The following is a 13,131-nucleotide window of genomic DNA, read 5'->3' on the forward strand; positions in this document are numbered from 1 at the left end:
CCTCACCTCTTGGCTTGGAAATTAAATTGGAGGCAATCAGGATGAGCGGAAATCGAGTTAACCCTATTTTGGTTAAACTTGATTTTGGACGCACGCGAATCCTGGGGTGAAGGCGACGAATAAGGTGCATGGGTTCTGTTCACCTCGCTGCATCTCGTTGTCATCTGCCGGCCGCTCACCATCGACATTGTTGAAGAGGGGTCGAGCAGTTTAGCACAAAGGAATAATTAAATGCCTTCCTTCGTTTAACCGAAAGTTGGTTTTGCGAAGATTTCGCTGAGTTGATTTTATCGAAAATTCAGTCCCCAAGCTTTCGTGGTGGTTGGTTGTTATTTGTTATTGTCTCTTCGGCTGGTATTGCTATTTGAGACCGATAATAATAATTGTCAGTAAGTACTGGTGTCACATGACTGATGTGAACCAGTTGATTGGCTAATGGCGATGCGCTTAAATCTGTTAGCGCACTCCTGGAGTGCGCTAACTTTTCCACAGAGCGTATTCTTACACCCTTTGCCAAAGCGAGACTGTACTCTCATCCTCAGAATTAATTAATGACATGTAGCTTATATTCTCCACAATACCAATGATTATGACCATAAATGTCCTGTCCTGCTTTTCAATTAAAGCAGAAGTGGTTTTTTTCTGACAGATTGCATGCGCCTGTGCCGCCCACAGTTGCACTGATCTAAAAATAGAACCCGCTGTGTCTAATTTTTCAGTTTCGACTTGCGAAGATTCCTCTCATAATCATGCCATGTTGGTGGCATGTACCTTATTATCCACATTACCAAATGATGAGTTAGTATACAATTCCCAGCAGCTAACAGAAAACACAAGTGTTATTCCGATAACGTAGCAGCTAGATCAGCACGTAGCAGACGACACTGAAATACGACTGCATCTGTTCAGTAAATGAATGTTTTCCGTTTATTTTAAGGCAAGAACAATCAGAATCGAAAACGTGTAGGGTTTAGAACGTTCTTACCACATATAAGACTTATTACCAGCCTGCTTTATGTGTGCAGACTCAGTGCATCGGCACGAGCAATTTTTGTTTTTGAAATGAGACTCAGTGCAATAGCCTAGCAGACGACATAAATCCCGCTCAGCAAATTAACATGTTAGGCAAATGTGAACGATAAAACGATGGGGATATAATACGTGTAGGGTTCAGAGCATTCTTACCGTTCATATTTAGTACCAGACTCCCCGATGAGGGAAGATACCACACGAAAAACATGCCACGTTTATTTTGAAAATGGGTTTTCCGTCGACCTTGGCAAGGGGCAAAACTCTGCACAGTCAATCTGTCGAAGCTCGATGAAGGTTTCGAACCGCAAATAACTGAAAGCAGAGTCCTTTCTCCGAGTTCAAATGAGAGAAAGATCATCACTGTTTAGCTTAACGCTACACTGGAATTTACCAACAGAAATTAAAACAAGAGTTTGCGTGTGATGAAAGCACGACACACGAGACAGCCCACAAAAAAGTAGATCTTCTATACGACCTGACCACACAGTTATGCCTATTCAAATGCGCGTAGCAAAATGTGCGTGTTGTATCTTCTTTTTTCTCTGGCGGTACCGACAATATCGTTATTGAAACAATCCCAGTGCACTAAGGGATTTATAGAGCAAATCTCGAAAATAATTATTGAACTCAGCGCTATGCGCTTCGTTCAATAATGAATTTTCTCGATTTGCTCTATAAATCCCTTAGTGCACTAGGATGTCTCAATAACTTAAATAATAATAATAAAGTGTATTTATATTGCGCCTATCCCTTACAAAAAACAAAAATATTTGGCTCTAAGCGCATTACAACATGTGTAGGGACTTGGTACAATCAAGTCTGACAAATACAATAACACAACATACAGTCGGTCTCTTTGGTAAAACTGGGAAAAGCAGCTTCGACATTTAAGCACTGCTACTAAAAAAAAAAGGTTTGTTTCTTCCATCAGTTCACATGGCAAGCTCCATGCTTAAAACTATTTACAAGCAGGTCTATCACTGTACAAAGGGGGTTCTAAAGCGTCATAGCTTTCACATTTGTTTCTTCAAATCTTGTTACAAATCTTGATCTCTCACAACGAAATAAAGACCTTCCTTAATTTGGTTTTGCGAAGACTTCGCTAAGTTGTTTGTATCAAAAAGTCAGTGCCAGAGCTTCGCTAAGTTGTTTGTATCAACAAGTCAGTGCCAGAGCTTCGCTAAGTTGTTTGTATCAAAAAGTCAGTGCCAGAGCTTCGCTAAGTTGTTTGTATCAAAAGGTCAGTGCCAGAGCTTCGCTAAGTTGTTTGTATCAAAAGGTCAGTGCCAGAGCTTCGCTAAGTTGTTTGTATCAAAAGGTCAGTGCCAGAGCTTCGCTAAGTTGTTTGTATCAAAAGGTCAGTGCCAGAGCTTCGCTAAGTTGTTTGTATCAAAAAGTCAGTGCCAGAGCTTCGCTAAGTTGTTTGTATCAAAAAGTCAGTGCCAGAGCTTCGCTAAGTTGTTTGTATCAAAAAGTCAGTGCCAGAGCTTCGCTAAGTTGTTTGTATCAAAAGGTCAGTGCCAGAGCTTCGCTAAGTTGTTTCTATCAAAAAGTCAGTGCCAGAGCTTCGCTAAGTTGTTTGTATCAAAAAGTCAGTGCCAGAGCTTCGCTAAGTTGTTTGTATCAAAAAGTCAGTGCCAGAGCTTCGCTAAGTTGTTTGTATCAAAAGGTCAGTGCCAGAGCTTCGCTAAGTTGTTTCTATCAAAAAGTCAGTGCCAGAGCTTCGCTAAGTTGTTTGTATCAAAAAGTCAGTGCCAGAGCTTCGCTAAGTTGTTTGTATCAACAAGTCAGTGCCAGAGCTTCGCTAAGTTGTTTGTATCAAAAAGTCAGTGCCAGAGCTTCGCTAAGTTGTTTGTATCAACAAGTCAGTGCCAGAGCTTCGCTAAGCGAGCTCCTTGAAGTAGACTTCGCTAAGTCAATCTCGCCATATTAATATGAGCCTGCTGCCGGAATAGTTGTATAAGTTCAGGGAAGAACAGGTGCGATGTTCGTTGAAATTGCAATTCAGACCACAACCGTAACCCAATTGAACTTATTTTTTGCCACGCACCCTGACTTGTTTTAAAAACAAAACAAAACTTAGCTGAGAAAAAAGAAAACACAACAAACACAACAAACACCTTGTTTTCTTTCTCTCTTTCTTCTTGGCCTCACGAAATTCAATGTTACGGTGTGTAGGCACTCTTACTCTCTTGTTTTCTTTCAATGTTTTCTTCTTTCTTTCTTCCTAACTTTTCTTCTTTCTGACTTTCTTTCTTTCTTTCTCTCTTTCTTTCTTTTGTTCTTTCTCTATTTCTTTCTTTTTTTCGTTCTTTTTTTAATCCTACCTTTCCTTCTGTCTTTCTTTTTTTCTTTCTTTCTTTAACTTCCAAAACAAACATATATGTATATGCAGGTTTTTTTCTGTCAGCAGCTAGACGTCCCTGGAAATACCAGCCGCCCTTCTAATTATTTGCAGGATTTGTGATGGTATGACATTTACCCCTGCCTCCTTCCAAGGCAAATTCGTTGGCAAATCAGCATGCGGGACAATACATTGGCAAAGATAGATGCGTTGGGATACAAACAGTGGGATACAAACAGTGGGATACAAACAGTGGGATACAAACAGTGGGATACAAACAGTGGGATACAAACAGTGGGATACAAACAGTGGGACTGGTCGTAGAGTGGAACTCCCCTTAAGGCACATACTCAAAACACAGACACAGACACACACACACACTCACACACACACACATACATACACACACACACACACACACACACACACACACACACACATACACACACACGCGCGCGCGCGCACACACACGCACACACACACGCACACACACACACACGCACACACACACACACACGCACACACACACACACAAACACACGCACACACAAACACACACACACACACTCACACACACACACACACACACACACACACACACACACACACACACACACACACACACACACACACACACACACACACACACACACGATATACACAGTCTCGAAAGACCACCCAAAACAGTATTTAGCTTTTAAAAATAAAACTCTCAAACATTAATACGATGTCATCCTGATCCATTCAAATCACAAACCGAACTCTAGAGCTCATTTGGTCGATTTCAAATCTGTACCTCCTCTTAAGGCAAAAAGCGGGACGCAAATCAAGACAGACCACGGTGACAGAAAAAAGTCAAGAAATCGGAGAGAGGAAGGGGAAGGGGTGGGTGGGGGGGGGGGGGGGCAGTATCAAAAGAAATAGCCGGCAGGGGGACATGCAGCCAAGTCCGGCATTACACGAGGTTAGTGTCTGCGACACCTTCAAGTGGAAGAAAGCAGCTTATTACCCACAACTACCATCTGCCGGAACTCCGCCCGTGACCTCCCCACACAGGCACCTCAACCAACCAGGCTGGCCGCAAGGATAAGAATAATGTTAAGATAATGATAAGATGTTATATACGAGCCCTGTGAGGTTACCCTCATGGCAATTCGGGCTGCTTTCTCATATGGGAAAGGGAGCTGCCATACAGTACGGCGCTACCCATTTAAACAATGTTTTTCATGCATGCGTGTATTCATGTTTACAAGCCCTGAGACTTTCGCTGTGAACTTGGGTTCTTTATCGTGCGCATGCGTGCAAACCGGGGTGTTTAAACACCGATTAGAGTCTGGGGATCGAAGCCACGCCGATAGAGACAACTGGTTTTGAAGCAGCCGCCGCTACTTATACTGACCTATTTCCCCGTAACTTGGCAGTGGTGGATACGAAACATTATAGATCCAAGAAACTTGAATCTGCATTTGGACAAAACAGAGAACGTGAAAGAAAACAAGTCGCGTCAATGAAATACTACATTTAGTCAATCCGTCGAACTCACAGAATGAAATTAACACACTTCATATTTTTTTCCGCCAAGACAATACAGCTTTGTTGATACCCCGAGGCCATATTGTTCCTAGAAAGATCTGCCATTTTCACAAAAAAAGCGGGCAGAAAGGGACAAATTGACAAGTCGAAGGATGTTCTTATTCCACGGTGCATTCAGACGCATGCCTCCCATTTGGAAGGTCGTTGGTTCGAATCCCGGCCGTGCCTGGTGGGTTAAGGGTGAAGATGTTTGCGATCTCCAAGGTCAACTTCTGTGCGGACATGCAAGTGCCGTATCCCCCTTCGTGTGTACACACAAGCACAAAACCAAGTGCGCACGGAAAATATCCTGTAATTCATGTCAGAGTTCGATGGGTTATAGAAACACGAAAATGCCAAGCATGCATCCTCCGAAAGCGGCGTATGGCTGCCTAAATGGCGGGGGGGAAACGGTCATACACATCAATGAATAAAACACTCATGCAAAAACATGAGTGAACGTGGACGTTTCATCCCATGAACGAAGAAGAAGAAGATAATTTATCTGGCCTCTTTTAATATAATAATTGTGTGACCATGCAGGCTGGATGTAGGAACTGTTATTGTTATAGCATTTTACAGATTCGCATGCCTGTTGTGTCTGCATTATTGATCTTGTGGAAGCGAATGATGAGGGATCGCTGAGAGCTCAGGGGTAAAGATAAAGAGCGGTGTGATCTGTCTTGAAAAGCTGAGATAAGGACTGTACCTCACTTTACTTCACACATCTGACATCCCCCTCAGCCGGACATGCTCAGGTTTCTGACCACAGCTCAACAAAGTAGCAGACTGTCCCTTTGGATTGAGACCATTCACTTGTTATTATGGGAACACAGGGCGGGGATGTAGCTCAGTCGGTAGCGCGCTGGATTTGTATCCAGTTGGCCGCTGTCAGCGTGAGTTCGTCCCCAGGTTCGGCGAGAGCTTTATTTCTCAGAGTCAACTTTGTGTGCAGACTCTCCTCGGTGTCTATGGAAAGCCGTTTGGCTCATAACCATTACACGCGTAATAAAACATAAATACACGTGTAATAAATAATTGATACACGTGTAATAAATTATTAATGCACGTGTAATAATCATTTTTACGCGTGTAATAAGTAATTTATACACGTGTAAGAAATGATTAAATACGCGTGTAATAAATATTTCATGCGCGTGTAAGAAATGATTAAATACGCGTGTAATAAATATTTCATGCGCGTGTAAGAAATGATTAAATACACGTGCAGGAAATAGTTTATACGCGTGTAAGAAATGATTAAATACACGTGTAGGAAATTATTTAAATACACGTGTATTTAATCATTACATACACCCGTAATAAACTTAAAACTTGAATCGGAAAATATACGACATGCAAAGCAACAACTCTCGTCTATTCTACTTCCGGTTCGCGCGCACAACAACCGACTTCATCTGATAAAACAAGTAACTTACCTTTCCAATGCTGTGCGAGCCTGGGCAAAGGCGTTAAATTGTTCTCGCAAACCTTCTAAGCCGGTGACATTGACGTTTGCCGCTTCCGCCATCTTGAGCTGTAAGCGTGCAAAGCGAGGCGATGAAGACGCATAGAGTGTTTTTTATGTGGATTCCCAGTCCGAGTTTTTAAGTCGCTTAACCACGTGACTCCTGCATTTTTAACGCTTGTATGAAATATTTATTACACGCGTATTTATTCAATTCTTACGCGTGTATGAAAAATGTATTACACGTGTATTTAATCATGTCTTACACGTGTACGAAATGATTAAATACACGTGGAATAAAAATGTCATACACGTGTACGAAATGATTAAATACACGCGTAATAAATATTTCATGCGCGTGTAAGAAATATTTAATACACGCGTAAGAAATATTTCATGCGCGTGTAAGAAATAATTAATACACGCGTAATTAACATTTCATGCGCGTGTAAGAAATATTTAAATACACGTGTAATTATTTATTACACGTGTATTTAAATATTTTTTACACGCGCATGAAATGATTATTACGCGTGTATTAATTATTTCTTACACGCGCATGAAATATTTCTTACGCGTGTATTAAATATTTCTTACACGCGCATGAAATATTTATTACGCGTGTATTTAATCATTTCGTACACGTGTATGACATTTTTATTCCACGTGTATTTAATCATTTCGTACACGTGTAAGACATGATTAAATACACGTGTAATACATTTTTCATACACGCGTAAGAAGTGAATAAATACGCGTGTAATAAATATTTCATACAAGCGTTAAAAATGCAGGAGTCACGTGGTTAAGCGACTTAAAAACTCGGACTGGGAATCCACATGAAAAACACTCTATGCGTCTTCATCGCCTCGCTTTGCACGCTTACAGCTCAAGATGGCGGAAGCGGCAAACGTCAATGTCACCTTAGAAGGTTTGCGAGAACAATTTAACGCCTTTGCCCAGGCTCGCACAGCATTGGAAAGGTAAGTTACTTGTTTTATCAGATGAAGTCGGTTGTTGTGCGCGCGAACCGGAAGTAGAATAGACGAGAGTTGTTGCTTTGCATGTCGTATATTTTCCGATTCAAGTTTTAAGTTTATTACGGGTGTATGTAATGATTAAATACACGTGTATTTAAATAATTTCCTACACGTGTATTTAATCATTTCTTACACGCGTATAAACTATTTCCTGCACGTGTATTTAATCATTTCTTACACGCGCATGAAATATTTATTACACGCGTATTTAATCATTTCTTACACGCGCATGAAATATTTATTACACGCGTATTTAATCATTTCTTACACGTGTATAAATTAGTTATTACACGCGTAAAAATGATTATTACACGTGCATTAATCATTTATTACACGTGTATCAATTATTTATTACACGTGTATTTATGTTTTATTACGCGTGTAATGGTTATGAGCCAAACGGCTTTCCATATCTATGGAAAGCCGTTTGGCTCATAACTATTACGCGTGTGATAAAACATAAATACACGCGTAATAAATGACTAATACACGTGTATTTATTTCTTATTGCACGTGTAATTTATCTTTTTTCTCATGCTATGGAATAGCATAATGATTAAATACACGTGTAATAAATATTTCATACTCGTGTAAGAAATGATTAAATACACGCGTAATTAACATTTCATGCGCGTGTAAGAAATATTTAAATACACGTGTAATTATTTATTACACGTGTATTTAAATATTTCTTACACGCGCATGATTTGTTAATTACACGTGTATTTAATCATTTCTTACACGAGTATGAAATATTTATTACACGTGTATTTAATCATTATGCTATTCCATAGCATGAGAAAAAAGATAAATTACACGTGCAATAAGAAATAAATACACGTGTATTAGTCATTTATTACGCGTGTATTTATGTTTTATTACACGCGTAATGGTAATGAGCCAAACGGCTTTCCATATTTCCATAGGTGTCCGAACACCCCCGTGTGTACACGCAAGCACAAGACCAAATGCGCACGAAAAAGATCCTGTAATCCATGTCAGAGTTCGGTGGGTTGTAGAAACACGAAAATACCCAGCATGCTTCCTCCGAAAACGGCGTATGGCTGCCTAAATGGCGGGGTAAAAAACGGTCATACACGTAAAATTCCACTCGTGCAAAAAACACGAGTGTACGTGGGAGTTTCAGCCCACGAACGCAGAAGAAGAAGAAGAAATGGGAATATGACTGACATCAACTACAGCGGTATCCCCATTGTCAGACCTCCAAAAATCTGAGAAAATCGGGTCTTAAAAAGGAGGGTGTCTTAAAATGGGGGTCATTATTATAGAGGTTTAATATGAAGAGAAAATCTGAGAAAATCGGGTCTTAAAAAGGAGGGAGTCTTAAAATGGGGGTAATTTTTATAGAGGTTTAATATGAAGAGAAAATCTGAGAAAATCGGGTCTTAAAAAGGAGGGAGTCTTAAAATGGGGGTAATTTTTACAGAGGTTTAATATAAACAGAAAATCTGAGAAAATCGGGTCTTAAAAAGGAGGGAGTCTTAAAATGGGGGTAATTTTTATAGAGGTTTAATATGAACAGAAAATCTGAGAAAATCGGGTCTTAAAAAGGAGGGAGTCTTAAAATGGGGGTAATTTTTTTACAGCGGTTTAATATGAACAGAAAATCTGAGAAAATCGGGTCTTAAAAAGGAGGGAGTCTTAAAATGGGGGTAATGTTTTTACAGAGGTTTAATATGAACAGAAAATCTGAGAAAACAAGGTCTTAACAAGTCGCGTGAAGCAATATTACTACATTTAGTCAACCCTTCTTACTCACAGAATGAAATTGACTGCACCGCATTTTTTCACTAATATTATACTCAATTAATTGCAACTTGCAGGTTTTTAATTACCCAATCTATTAATTACTTTTTAAGCACCCAAGCTGAAATGCAATACTAAAGTCCGCGCTTCGTCGAAGATTGCTTAACCAAAATGTCAAGCTATTTGATCAAAAAGTGAAGGTGTGGCAGTGCCACCTCAACTTTCACAAAAAGCCGGATATGACGTCATCAAAGACATTTATCGACAAAAGGAAAAATCGTCCGGCGATATCATCTGGAAGAATGTTTATGTAAAGTTTCATGAAGATCGGCCCCGTAGTTTCCTCGGAATTCATCTACACGCACACACACGCACACACACACACACACACATACATACACACATACACACATACACCTCGACCTTGTCTCAATCTGGGCATTTGCCTGTGGCGCAAGTTAAGAATCAAACCAAAATACAATGGCAACAGTGCTGTTTGTTGTTGATTACATAGAAAACAAGTGTGTGTGTGTGTGTGTGTGTGTGTGTGTGTGTGTGTGTGTGTGTGTATGTGTGTATGTGTGTGTGGTTGTGTGTGTGTAGGTATGTGTGTGTGTGTGTGTGTGTGTGTGTGTGTGTGTGTGTGTGTGTGTGTGTGTGTGTGTGTGTGTGTTTTAATCGATACATGTATCACACAGTGCAATGACTAAAATCAAACAGACCGTAAAAAGTCTGATCTGTTACGACCTTCAACCGGAAACAAAAAACACGAGCCACATCCATAGAATAAAGTTTCTGTCTCTAACATTCTTGTTAAATTGTTTTTCTGGCAGAAAAAAAACCCACCCCAGTATCACAGGCATACACCGGAAGGCCAAGACCCTGCATGATATTGTTGGGAAAGCTTGCGTGAGTACATTAACACTAGACAAGATATCTGCACGAATCCATTCCACCACAGAAAAGATAAGACTATTAGGGAGATTTCCCACTAATGCACTTTGGAGAAAGCACGGATTTCATACGACGTTGACGCGTTAAAACCGTGTAACCTTACCATGCAATTTGCTACGTTGGACACACACGCAAGCACGCACGCACGTACGCATGCACGTACGCATGCACACACACACACACACACACACACACACACACACATACACCCCCCCTATATCTCCCTCACCCTCTCTCAGGCGGAACGTGTCAATGACTGGGCCAGTTGTGATCCATAGATACACTCCACATTGAAGATCCTGTGATGGGTAGAGTCTGGACACTGCCAAAGAGCGATTTCCTCGCGGCTTATTGGCTTTTGCTTAGATCGTCTGAAGCGCCGGAGATTTTTATTGCTAAGCCCGTATTTTGAAATACGTCGTGTGTGTGTGTGTGTGTGTGTGTGTGCCGGTGTGTTGTTGGTGTGTGTGTGTGTGTGGGGGGGTCGTTGTTTGTGTGTGTTTGTGTTTGTCAGTGTGTGTGGGGGGTGTATATATATATATGTGTGTGTGTGTGTGTGTGTGTGTGTGTGTGTGTGTGTTTAATCACCCAATGATCCTAAACAACTGAGACAAACTAGTTGTTGGTGTGTGTGTGTGTGTGTGTGTGTGTGTGTGTGTGTGTGTGTGTGTGTGTGTGTGTGTTTTGTGCCGGTGTGTTGTTTGTGTGTGTGTGTGTGGGGGGGGGGTCGTTGTTTGTGTGTGTGTGTGTGTGTTTGTGTGTGTGGGGGGTGTATATATATATGTGTGTGTGTGTGTGTGTTTAATCACCTAATGATCCTAAACAACTGAGACAAACTAGTTGTTGGTGTGTGTGTGTGTGTGTGTGTGTGTGTGTGTGTGTGTGTGTGTGTGTGTGTGTGTGTGTGTGTGTGTGTGTGTGTTTAATCACTTATAACAAATTGACAAGCCGAAGGATGTTCTTATCGAATGTTTAAAGCCTCAACAGGTTTTCGGTGATTCGCAAGATGATCTACTCGTAGGGAAAGTGTCCTAAGCTTTGAAGATGGCTAACACTGTCAGAAAGGAATCTTTAACGTGTTCAATCAACCAGGCGACCTAGACCTGCCAGAGAAAAGATTTCGCTCAGCGACTGTGAGCGAGGATGTACTGCTCTTATCACATGTAGGCCTAAACACCTGAACGGATCTGAGTTCATTTGCACGGAAGGGGAGTTTATTTAACAGGGAGAAGATCTGCAGACAGGATTTTGGTCAGCGAGTGTGAGTGAGGATGTGCTGCTTTTACTATGTAAACACCTGAATGGATCTTTGCTTATTTTCACGGAAGGGGAGGTTTCTTTATCATCGAAACACAGTGCTAGACCTGCCAGAAAGGATTTTGCCCTGTGAGTGTGAGTGTGGAGGCTTTTGTGTTACCTGTCATTCACCTTTGACACAGCTTGACCCCTTTCACACCTTGCTTTTGAGTGTTGTTTGGTAACTGGCTTAGTCCCCACACCCCTCCATTCGTCAGCGAGGTAAGACCCTATCATTGCACCGTCCTACTACACCGCTGCCGGGGGGCCCGGGTAGCTCAGGTGGTAGAGCACTGGACTTGTGATCGAAAGGTCGCTGGTTCGAATCCGGGCCGGGACGGACACGGATCAACTTTATTTGCAGACCCAGAGACGGTATCCATCTCCCACCCCCGTGTCACCACAATGGCACGTTAAAGATCTTGGTCATTCTATCATAAGTGCAGATGGCTGATACCACCTTAACACGTGAGGGCGTAAAAACTCGAATCGTATAAACCAATTCATGTCCAATATAGGCAATTGACGGACAATAATCCCCTTAAAATTTACTTTACACCGCTGCCTCTAGTCAACCCCTCCTCACTTCTGCCAACGGACGAGGATGCTTCACTGCGCATGCGTGAGCGATTGGGAATTGTGGGATTTTCGCGCGGAATGTTCTCACATTCTCCGCTCACAGAGTTTCCTCCCTTTCGATCGCCTGGGTTTTGTTTTGCTACGTTTGTTTTTAGTCAACGGCAAGAACTGGGTGTCTGGGTATGTTTTAATTCTTTTTGCTCTTCTCTTTGTTGGGTGCTGTTTGTACAGCCCTCTGTGCTGTTTGTACAGCCCTCTGTGCTGTTTGTACAGCCCTCTGTGCTGTTTGTACAGCCCTCGCTGCTGTTTTGTCAGCGTCAGGTGTGGACTGGGCAATGTAATAATTGTATCTCAGTTTCTTGCTTGTACGCTATGATGGCATATGTGTGGTATCTTTGTTGTTGTTGTTGTTGGTGGTGGTGGTGTTGTTGTTGTTGTTGTTGTTGTTGTTGCTGGTGTTGTTGTTGCTATTGTTGTTGTTGTTGTTGTTGTTGTTGTTCTTGTTCTTCTTCTTCTAATTGTTCTTGTTCTTGTTATTTTCGCTGCATTTTCAGAAGGTTTGCAAAGCCAGTTTGAAGATGAGCATTTCTTTACGCACATTTCCGGTATTAAACAACACTTGTATTTATGATCAATGTATGTATTTGGTTATGTTCAAAATTGTGCTGTTGTTGTTGTTGTTGTTATTGTTCTTGTTGTCCTTGTTCTTGTCATTGCATTTTCAGAAGGGTTGCAAAGACAGTTTTATTATGAGTATGTTTTGCGCACAGTCATTGTAACAATTTCCTTTACTTGAATAAAAGAGCTTATTTGTCTGAAATGAAAGGGAAATACAAAAAGCTGCAGATTTCCGGTATCAAACAACACGTTTATTTATTATCAATGTATGCGTATTAGGTTATGTCCAACATGTTGCAATATTATAGTGTGCATTCTGTGTGTGTGTCAGACGCTTCACTGCATTATTCACACAAAAAGTATCACTCATAGTAGAAAACAGGCACTTTGAAATGAATGATTTCAGACAGGCTTTGGTGAGTCCATTCTGATAATCATGGCTCCACGGCTATCGCCAGTTG

This window comes from Littorina saxatilis, linkage group LG10 (assembly GCF_037325665.1).
Source record: "Littorina saxatilis isolate snail1 linkage group LG10, US_GU_Lsax_2.0, whole genome shotgun sequence".
In the NCBI taxonomy this organism is placed as follows: Eukaryota; Metazoa; Mollusca; class Gastropoda; order Littorinimorpha; family Littorinidae; genus Littorina; species Littorina saxatilis.